The 10,464-nt window shown below is 36.1% G+C and overlaps 1 long non-coding RNA gene across 2 annotated transcripts; it reads left to right on the top strand.

Annotated features, from left to right (window-relative positions):
- Positions 1-4,751: 4,751 nt before the first annotated feature.
- LOC141842948 (uncharacterized) lies at positions 4,752-6,608 on the top strand. Of its 2 annotated transcripts, none has more exons than XR_012603003.1 (4): positions 4,752-4,776; positions 5,243-5,358; positions 5,562-5,675; positions 6,557-6,608. It is a non-coding gene; the product is annotated as an uncharacterized LOC141842948 (long non-coding RNA). The 2 variants fall into 2 exon arrangements; XR_012603008.1 differs by having other exon boundaries at positions 5,243-5,373.
- Positions 6,609-10,464: the final 3,856 nt, after the last annotated feature.

The following is a 10,464-nucleotide window of genomic DNA, read 5'->3' as shown; positions in this document are numbered from 1 at the left end:
TATTTATTTATAAAAACAAAATATTGACATTAAAAGAAAATTTAAAAGAAATATGTCATTTCCTAAATTTAATACTTAGAAATAATATTATAAGGATCTTTTGTACCTCACTCTAAAATTTATGACTAACTATATAAGGTAAATTATATAAATCATCAATCCATTTTTTTTGTTTATTTTGTTTCTAATAATAATGTAGTGCATAATAAAATAATTCTAAAAGAGTGCAAATTTTCTTTCTACCCCATTAGGAATAATAATAATGAGAAATGATACACTATATAAAAACACAACATGAAAATGCAACATGACACACTACACTGCATGGGTGTGGGACCCATTGCATAGATGTGGGACCCAGATCTATAGTGTGTCCTGTTGCATTTTCATCTCTCATGCTATGCATTGTATTATGGACTTCAGTAAATGAATTTAAGATCAAATCAGATACATAGTGAATGCACACTCAAACAATGAATTTATTAATCAAACATCTAAGACAATGATAAAGAAGATTGCTTTAGGAAATCTCTCAAATACAATATACTCCCACTTAGCTTATAGCCAATCGTCTTGGTATCTTATACCAAAGGCTTCTATATGCCTCTCAAACTTTTTTTTAGGGAAGAGGCTTTGTCAAAGGATTTGCTAGATTCCTATTAATGGAAATTTTCTTAATTTGTATATCTTTCTTACCCATGATCTCTCTGATTAAATAATAACGATGAAGTACATATTTAGATTGTTGATGAGACTTGGATTTCTTGACCTATGTAATACCTTCATTGTTGTGGCAGTACACTCGTAATGCTTCAACAATACTTGGAACTACTTCAAGTTTAGTGATGAACTTCTTGATCTAAATGGCTTCCTTTGCGACTTCGGAGGTCGCAATGTACTCTGCCTTAGTGGTAGAATCAACAACGATCTCTTGTTTGAAACTTTTCCAACTTACCATACCTCTATTTAAGGTGATTATGTATCTAGATTAGGTTATTTGTCTGGAAGCTGACATTAGTATATCCTCTTGTTTTTTGTGCGTGGGCATATGGATTTCGAAAAGTGAATTTAATGTCTCATGGAAATGAAACTTTTCTTGGATTCATCTATGCTAAACCGTTTTAGCATTTTATCTATGTATGTAGACTGCGAAAGATCAAGCAATCGATTTGACCTATCTTTATAGATCTTGATCCCCAAGATATAGGTTGTTTCTTCCATGTCTTTCATGAAAAATATTTTAGACAATCAAACTTTGACTAATTGTAAAACAGACATATTATTTCCTATGAGTAATATGCCATTAATATATAATACTAGAAATATGATTGCACTCCCACTAACTTTCTTGTATATGCAGGGTTCGTCATGATTTTATGAGAAATCAAATTCTTTGATTACCTTATCAAAATGGATATTTCAACTCCTGAATGTTTACTTCAGTCTATAAATAGATCGTTAAAGTTTGCATATTTTATTTTTATCAACAGATGTGATACGCTCAGACTGTATTATATACACATCTTTAGACAAGTTTCCATTGAGAAAAGCTATTGTCATATCCATTTTCCATATCTTATAATTATAATGAGTTACTATGGCTAGGAGTATTCTAATGAATTTAAGCATGACTACTGGATAAATTTGACATGTCCTACTAGATCTACGAAGAAGTGGTGTATCAGTAGGTTCAATCGTTGCCTCATCCATATGAGTAGTTAGCTATGGTTCTTAACTTGGTATCTCTTCAGTGTCTATTGGAGTTTCTTGAACAATCCCTAGTTCAACCTCACTCCCACTATTTTCCTATAAGAGAAACTCTTTCTCTAGGAATATTACATATCTTGAAACAAATACCTTTTGTTCCAAGGGATGATAGAAATGGTAATCCCTTGTCTCCTTAGGGTAACCAATAAATAAATACTTATCAAACTTAGCTTCAATCTTGTCTGATATTGCCCTCTTAACATAAGCAGGACAATCTTATATCTTTAAATAAGACAAATGAGGATTCTTACCATTTCATATCTCATATGGAGTAGTAGAGATTACCTTAGTCGGGACTCTATTTGATAAATAAACAGTTGTCTTGAGTGCGAAATCCCAAAAAGATCTAGAAAGATTTTCATGATGCATCATCAACCTAACCATGTCCAACAAGGTTCTATCTCACCTCTCTGCCACACTATTGTGTTGTGGTATATAAGGCGAAGTCTATTGAGACAATATGTCATTGCCCTTGAGATAATCTTGAAACTCTTAACTTAAATACTCACAATCTCGATTTGATTAAAGTACTTTGATACTTTTTAAAAGTTGTTTCTCTACTTCATGTCTAAATTCTTTGAACTTTTCAAAGGTTTCAGACTTGTATTTTAACAAATATACATACCCAAATCGTGAGTGATCATCGGTGAAGGTAATGAAGTAGCTATAACTTCCTCGTGCTTGAGTTGACATGGGACATCAGGTTCTTGTTCACCTTTTCCTTTAAAAGGTAATTTAGTCATTTTACTTTTTAAGCATGAAGTGCATGTATCAAATGAATCTATTTCAAAAGACCCCAAAATGCCATACTTGTGTAGTTTGGTCATGCGTTTTTTACTTATATGGACAAGATGATAATGCCACATGTAAAAGTTAGTTGATCATCTCGTTTAGCGCATTTGCTACTTATTTCGATATTGAATATGTCGTTAGATATGTTTAATGTGTAGATCCCATTGAATAATGTTCTAGTCCCATAGAGAACACTATTCAACATAATGTAATAATAATTGTTACTAAAAGTTAAATGAAATCGTTTCTATTTAAGCAAGAAATAAAAATAATATTATTTATTAAAAAAGAATATAATAAAAATTATTCAATTCCAAAACTAGTCCAGAAGGGAGTTGCAACAAATAAGTTTCTATGACTATAGCAGCAACCTTTGCCCCATTGTCAATCCATAAATTTACTTCTCCCTTGACTAGTCATCTACTGTTCTTTAGCCCTTGTATATCATTACATATGTGTGAGACATACCTGATATCCAATATCCATGTGTTAGAAGAAATAGTATGACATTCAATAACGAAGATACCTAAAGTAGATTGAGCATCAGATGCCTTCTTCTTCATGGACTCAAGAGAATTCTTGCAGCTTCTTCTCCAATGTCCCATCTTGCCATAGTGATGGCAAGGGCCCTTTGGAGCCGATTCCTCTTTCTTGGCTTTTTTTTCTTCCCTTTGGCTATAGTTTTTAACTTCCTCTTGGAACCTTTCTTAGAAGATTTAATCAGCATCACAATATTCAGTTCTTTCTTGACAATTGGCTCCACTGTCTTGAGCATGTTAATCAGCTTGAGAATTGTGGATTTCAGATGGTTCATCTGATAGTTTATCACAAACTATGTAGAATTAAATCAATACTTAATTCATGATCCATGACAAATCTAAGTGATCCCAACCACTCAATGTAATCATTCATCTTTAGTGCATGCTACATCGCAGATGACCCTCTTGCATCTTTGAGCGAAAGAGAAGCTTGGAGATCCTGAACTGTTTGGATCTCGTTTGCTCATCAAACAACTCGTGAAGATGGTAGACAATAGTGTAAGCATCCATATGCTCATGTTGCTTTTGCAACTTAGGTGACATCAAAGCGCATGATGCAGTCTACTAGCTCAGAATCAACCATATGTTTTTGATAGATCAACTTTTGGTCACCAGCAGCATTGTTAACAAGAGGTTTGGGAAGAATCTCTTCAAGGACATATCCAATCTTCTCAGTCTTGAGAACAATTCTGAGGTTTCAAAGTCTATCCAAGAAGTTAGGCCCAATCAGTTTGTTTGTTTTCAAAATCGAACGTAAATTTATAGAAGTCATGCTTTTGAAACAACCTAGATATACAAAATGAGTATATAAGAGAGATAAATTAAATATGTAATGCGAGCAATTCACACTAATAAAACTCCCACTATTTTGTTCAAATTCAAGAGCTCTCACTTTGAATTCGAGAGATGGCACTACAACAAAAATGACTTTCCGCAGCGCGTCATCCGCAGCGCACATCATAGGCGCGCCGTTAATAGTTGCTTTGACAGCGCGCCCAATAAAATGCGCTGCGGATAATATCATATTTTTATCAACCGCAGCGCGCAACAATAGTACGCTGTTAAAAATACTTTTAACAGCGCACATTGTACGCCGTTAAAATTATTTTTGACAGCGCATATTGTGCGCCGTTAAAAGTATTTTTAACAGCGTACAATGTGCGCTGTTAAAAATTTATATTGACAGCGTACAATGTCCGCTGTTAAAAATTTATAAATTATAACATTAATAATATTAATTTTAATTTCTTTTTAAAAAACCCCTAAATTTTAATTTTAATTTCTTTTAAAGTAACGCCTTTTTTCCCCATCGCCCTCGCGCTCGCCCTTTTCTCCGCGCTCGCTCAGAAATTTCTCTGAGCCCTAAACCCTCCCGCCCCGCCGCCGCCCAGACCCTCCCGCCCCGCCGCTGCCGGAGATCCCTGCTCAACTGCTCCAGGCAATTCCTCTCTACGCCGTCCTTCTCCTTGCCCCATCCGTTCACTCTCTTGCTCTTCGTCGGCGCGTCGGTGCGAGGCGGCAGCGCGACCTTGTGGGAGGCGACGGGGACAAGGCAGTAGATTCGGCCGCGGTGCAGGCAGGCGTGGGGCGAGAGGCGTGGTCCCTCCTACTCATCTTATCGCGCTCCGTCAATCCCAGTCTTCATCGACAGGTCGTGCCCTAATCTCATCGTCGCCAGGTATCGCGATTTGCAGGGAAGATTTAAGAAGCTTACTTCTAGTTTATCAGCTATCATTTTCCATCTTTAAGTTTCATGTTCCTGCCATTGCTTATGATTTTTGCCTTAACTGCAGTTATTCCATATTTTAGTTTCTTTACTTTAATTTTGGCCTTTGAATCTCAAAAGCACCATGCACTGCAAACTTCAAGCATGTTCCGTTATTCGGGTTTGTCCTCCAAACATTTGATGCACGTTCAAGTTCTATCACTAGTCTTCAGTTAAGCAATCAATTTGTTCATCTTTTCCCTGAAAAGGGGAACTTGCATCCCCTTAGAGATGCGGACTTACATACACTCTGTCTGTCCATCCAAAGTCAGTTATGAATTCGATCCCCAGTCGCGACTTAGCTTTACAGTTACTCCATGCTAGAAATCCTGTTTAATTTGGGATTCTGTCTGTAACCCTATCTGTATATTCGATGTAGCCTTGTACAGATGGGGTGTGGCTCTGCAGCAGCGATCCAACCTGCGTTGAAACAACAGAGGGGAAAAGCTGAAGCTTCTGCAACAGGCTAAGAGCCTGTTCGAAGATCGTCGCCAGGTATCACCCCCTTCCGTAAGTCCTCTGAATCATGTCTGTATGTTCCTGTCTATCCTCGAACAGATTTCATTTTGTGAACTATGAGAATCTTGCTCCACTTTTAGTTGAGACAGTTCTCTGAATCATCTCTGACTCTTTGGTTAATGATTCAGTTAAAAATTTCAAATCTAGGTTCCTTGCAGTAAAATGTTCTGTTTTTGCAGGTGGAGAAACTCACAAATGAAATCGAGCTGCAGAACAAAAGAAGAGATGCTTTGGGTGCTCTAGCTCGTGAAGCTGAAAAGAAAGCGCAAGAACTTAATTTGAAATTGGAAAACGTAATTCTAGAATACTGCACATTATCTGTTAGATGCTAACATTACCTCACTGTTGCCTTCCACGTTGCTATGGATTCATTATGATGCATCCTTCCATATATACTCAAAGGCTATTTCTTTGCTTACCTCTCAATGTTTGGCACTTAGTTTTTGCCACGAGATTTTTGAAACACATAAAATGAGGTGTCTTATTAAGTTTTATTTGGTGTATTTCTTCTTTGTATTTCTTCTGTTTCTCACTTATCATTTTGCATAAGAGTGTGTTCAATTCCTAACAAATTTGAAGAATATTAAAAGAATAATTTTGCTTCATGGACAAGCATTTTTTCAATGAAGGGTTTTGAATATCATGATTTATCATCTGTTGGATATATTGGTAAAGACAGTATCCTAATGGCTGGGTGGTTAAGAGGATACAAGGTTTTTGGATTGCATGCAATCATGATCTGCTTCTCAAAAAGCTAAAATTAGAATGTTGAGATGGATATGTATAGTTATTAGGAGATGTCAAAGGTAGCATCTTGCAAGCAGTTAGGTACAAAATAGCATAGATGTTGATTGAGGACATAGTTAGAGAAGTTGATCGGTTAAAGTTGTGAAGGATAAGACTTCTTTAAGTAGATCCAATTAAGTGTAACTTTACATAGAGCTTGATTGCATGACAAAATCCACGTAGATGTGTTTTATTGCTGAACTTATTGTTATTTTGTTCATCTTTGTTTGTTCTTTCCAGTTAGGCATGAGTTCATTTGAGGATTGCCATTTTAGTCCACTATATGTATCTGAATGAAGCCTACATGTTTTAATTATATAACATCTTCCATTTGCATAACTACTCTCCATTTGCATAAATTCTTATTATTTACTGTTCTCTTCTTTAGGAAGAGCTGATGAGGGCACAACTAGAAGTAACAACTAAGTCAAAGGTGTTGTCACAGGTAATGATATTTTTGGAAACAATTGCAGTAGTATCTTACATATTGATCTTTGGTCAGTCTATATCATGTTATTTATTAAGTCTTTTATAGTAGTCCTTTGAACAATTGTTCTCTAAATAATGTTTCTTGACTATCCATCTTTGCAAGACGTGACACTTGAACTTTTGCATTCCTTATTTTCTCTAGCGCATGTTTTTCCATATCATACATAGGTGTTGTTGGAATCTAAGCAATTTTCATGTAGCTTGTTTGGAGCAAATTCCTGTTGGAAAATAAAATAATTCCTGCAAATTCGGATCTTAATTTATATGTTTGAATTTAAGAGCGAAAATTAAACCTGATGTTTCATTTGCTTATGTTTTGAATAAAAGACTATGGATGCTGACAATTGGCATTGTTTTAAGAGTTCTTTTGCCTCATACTTATATGCAAATCATCTTCCATCACTTATAGAAACATATATAGTCCCTAAGTGTGCTTTGTGGCATCTGTTGTGTTTTTATGAATTATGTGATTTGTCTTTGCTTTCTACTTCTGCTGTTACAAACTTTTAGTGTTAGAAGATTATCCATGCTTTTCTGCAACAGGTGCTTATTAATTGCAGGAACAACAAGAAACTACTTGATCAAGTTAGAGCATTTGATTGCCACTGCAACATGGTCCTCGAAAATGTTAGGGAAATGTGGACCGAGGTATTGCAACTTTACAAATGCATACAATTCATCATCACTTTTCATGCATGACTCCTTATGGTTTTTACCCTGATCACAGATACCCAAGACGGGCAAGGGGAAGAAGAAAGCTCTTCCAGTCAACAAGGATAGATTCATCAGCAAGATGTTCCTTCGCAGAGACTCTGTATTTTCGCATAGATTCATCAACAAGGATAGATTCATCAGCAAGAAAGCTCTTCCAGTCAACAAGTATATATGTGCTAAGTATCAACATATATATACACACAACCTCACTTATTTTCTGTTTTTCTTTATGTTCAAGATAACACAGTCTTGTAAGTTTATCAAAACAGATGTGAATGTTATATATAATTGTTGGATTATAAATGTGTAATTTTATATGGTATTTGTGTGTGGTATTTATGTTATTAATTATTTGAGTTTTGAGTTTATAATTGTGATTTGAATGGTTTAATTATTTTATTTTATCCACAGCGCACATTGTGCGCTGCGATTGATCACATCTGCAGCGTACATTGCGCGCTGTGGAAGCTCACATCCGCAGCGCGCAATGCATGCCGCGGATGATCACATTCGCGGCGCGCATTGCGCGCTGCGGAATCTCACATCCGCAGCGCGCATTGTGTGCTGCGGATGCGATCATCCGCGGCGTGCATTGTGCGCTGCGGATGCCTAACGACTTTTAACAGCTTGCAACTGTGCAGCGTACGATGTGCGCTGCGGATAGCATATTTGCGCGCTGCGAAAAGTCATTTTTGTTGTAGTGTGGTAGATTTTCTCTTAATGGGTTGATATCCACAATGATTAAAAATAACTTTGGAGAGAATCCAATTAGTCATTCTTAGTTTTAGTGGTAGGTATCAACTATACCAATTATATATCATATATATAACTATCACATTATACTAACAACTATTGATATTTGTATAAAAATATCAGGTTGTTAACTCATTAACATAGATACTCATATGTATATCATCCAATTTCACTTCTATCCAAACTAACTTTGAGAGAGTCCAATAAATTAATACTTCAAGTTAAAATTTAACCAATTTATTATGAGACCATATCTCAATAGTTTGATTATGTCCAATGTCAAGCTAGGCTTGGAGAAAGTCCAATAAAGAAATTGAACTTTAATTCTTACTATATTAATGGAAGGTGTAAGCTTCAATATTTGCACAAGGGATTTAAGTCATATAATAGGTTTCATCAATAAATCACATGGCAAGCATACATGCATTGTAAACTATTTACATGGCAAACTATAGTTGTTTTTTAATTAAGTAAACTATTTAATTTAAAAGACTTACCCTTTTGGTAGAACATTTGAAAATATTCTATATTAATCGTAATCATACTCAAAGGGAAGTTCAGACTCAAAATGGTGCTAGGAAATAATTGTAATTAAGGTTCCTAATTAATTTAGTAGTCCAACCATGTTAGAAAATCTTAACTAGGAAAATATGCAATTAAGGTTCCTAATTAATTTAGTATCCCAACCATGTTAGGAAATTTTTAATTAGGAAAACTTACAATTAAGACTCCTAATTAATTTAGTATTCTAACCATGTTAGGAAATCTTAATTAGGAAAACTTGAGGTTGCATTAGGAAACAATTTCTAAATGCGCTCATGTGCCGAGCATTGGCTGCGTAGGAGGTAGCCGTCCGGAGTTAGGCGCGCGAAATGTGCAGTCACAATCCAACACATGGCTCGCTTGTGCTCCGACCTCTAACTATGCGGCCAACACCTTTGGTGCTTTCTGGGTGCATCCTTGGTCATTTTGCTCGATCATTTTCCCATGAAGACTTTCAACAACATATAGGTACAATCATACATATTCCATAACAAAACTCATTATACATGCAATCAAAACTCTAAATTATATGATCTATGTCAAAACATAAGATAGCTGTGATATCACTTGTTGGGGATTTAGAGGTGAATATGCAGTGAAAAAAAAAATAAAATAACGAATATTTTGAATACTCCATACAACCAAGATCACCTACAGGGTTGTGACATAACCATAGAAGAAGAAGCTTAGAGAGTTTATACCAAATGACATAGATCGGAAGTCAACCAACAAGCCTTGCCTCTACAAGTATCCACGTTAGGATCTCTTCAAGACCACTTCACAAGCCACAAGTCCTCGTCTCCTATTGGTGCTAGCCAATGGAGGAGATGATGTCGAGAGAGGAAAGAGGAGGCGACACCAAGAGAGGGAAGAGGAAGCGACATACCAAGAGACAACCATCCTTACCCTATTCTTTACAAGAGATCTACTCATATCTCTTGATTAGGGCATCAAATTAGCATCACTTATTATTGGGTTTGCCAAAATTATCATATAATTTATGAAGCAAACCCATAACAAGGCCCAACTTGACCCATGGTTGAAATTGAACTTTCTTCATTCCATATTTCCCTTTAGCCTGACCCAACTGGATATAATCTCTCTCAATGAGAATCTCATTCTCAAACTTGTTTTATGTCTATCAAAACCCTGTATTGCGTGTGACCTATAGGTTCCTGATTATGTTGGTCATTCATAATTAATAATTAATCATGAATAGATTATGAGTGACACTTAGCAGTACATCATGCCCCCCAATTAATCAGAAAGTCAAGGTTGACTTTAAAACTTTTTGAACCTTTCAACAACTACAATTATTAGTGTCTCTGTTCCTTTCACTCATCTTATACCCATTTGGCTTAGGGAATGGTCTTTGTATCATTCCCCACTAGGTTGAATAGGAAAACACAAAAGTAACAGGAAAGTAAACAGTTTGTTAAACTGTTTAGTCTTGACTTTAGGTTTCCAGTGAAATTCTAGGTCAGACTGATGTCTACTGTTCCCCTTACTAGGAATGTGTCCTCACCCACTCTATTCGGGAGAATTTACCTTGTGCCAACCAAGTCCTCCAGACTTGTTGGACTTTTGCTTAGCCTCGCTCCTCGACCCCCAGGACTTCCACTGTTAGACATCCAGTCCTCCATACCTGTCTAGACTTCCGTTTTGTGCACTTGATCCGACAAGACTTCTTGTCTAGTCCTCCTGACCAGGACTTCTTTGCCCAGTCCTCCAAACCAAGTCTTCCCACCTAATCCTCCAGATTAAGTCTTCTTGCCTCGTCTTTAGCTATGACTTCTA

Source organism: Curcuma longa, chromosome 1, assembly GCF_044706935.1.
Source record: "Curcuma longa cultivar G26 ecotype Majalengka, Jawa Barat chromosome 1, ITB_CL_G26_1.1, whole genome shotgun sequence".
NCBI lineage: Eukaryota > Viridiplantae > Streptophyta > Magnoliopsida > Zingiberales > Zingiberaceae > Curcuma > Curcuma longa.
The sequence above is the reverse complement of the archived record's forward strand: the minus strand, read 5'-3'. Positions and strand labels throughout refer to the sequence as shown.